General features: G+C 55.0%; 1 protein-coding gene across 3 annotated transcripts in view; it reads right to left on the bottom strand.

The window, feature by feature from the left end:
• ESD (esterase D) overlaps window positions 1-901 on the bottom strand; it is a 53141-nt gene that overhangs the window by 21347 nt on the left and 30893 nt on the right. The window lies entirely within an intron of this gene.

Raw genomic sequence — 901 nt, 5'->3', positions numbered from 1 at the left:
ACTGTGGTTGCAGGGCTGGCCTCTGTGTGGGACTACTACCACGTGTGCCCCCTGCCCGACCATCTGGGCAGCTATCGCCCGGAAGATGTTCTGGGTGTGGTGGCCTGCTCTGAACTGTCAAAGCATGTCCTAGCCCCATTTGGCCAGGAGGTCAGCCACAGCCAGCTGGGTCCAAGGTGCCAGCTCTTAGCAGGCAGGGTCCTGCCACTGGCCTCCCTAGCAGGAATTTTGGTGTTCCCTATTGGAGAACTGAAAAATCCCTGATAAAAAAAATTCCCAAAAATCACTCTCTAAAATACCCCCAAATCCATGTTCCTCCACAAGTACAACAAAAGACCACTATAAAGAGAGAGTGGGACAGAGGCAGCAATCAGTTGGACAATATTTTATTGATATAGCTACAGTGTTAAAGCAAGTCTCTTATCGTAACAATAAAATTAACTCTAAAAACATGTTTCACGAATATATAATTTTGCCGCCCTCCCAGAGGGGCAATGGCCCCCACACAGGGGTTATGGCCTCCCAACAGGGGGTTTGCCCCCCTACACAGGGATTCGGCCCCCACAGGGGGTACCACCCCCCAACAAGGCCCACATGCCCCACCCCAGCCCCCCCACTGCTTCCCCACCTGGCCCCATCTCCCATCAGCTGCTGCAGCCCTGCCCATGGCTGCCTCACCCAGGCCCACCCCACTGCTTCCCCAGACCCCACAATGGCTGCCCTGCTAGGCCCCATTCCCCACTTGCACCCTCAGGCCCCCATGACTGCCCCCACAACCCCAGGCACCATCACTTTAAAAAAAGAAAAAAAAATGCTGTGAAAAAAAGCCTCTAATTACCCCAGAAGCAGGGGCTGGGGGGTCTCTGGGGCTTCCTGGCAGAGCCCCCATGGCAGCATGGGG

The sequence above is a fragment of the Gavialis gangeticus genome, unplaced genomic scaffold (assembly GCF_001723915.1).
Source record: "Gavialis gangeticus isolate Ggan-Ray unplaced genomic scaffold, GavGan_comp1, whole genome shotgun sequence".
Classification (NCBI taxonomy): domain Eukaryota; kingdom Metazoa; phylum Chordata; order Crocodylia; family Gavialidae; genus Gavialis; species Gavialis gangeticus.
This window is presented reverse-complemented; position numbering and strand designations above follow the sequence as displayed.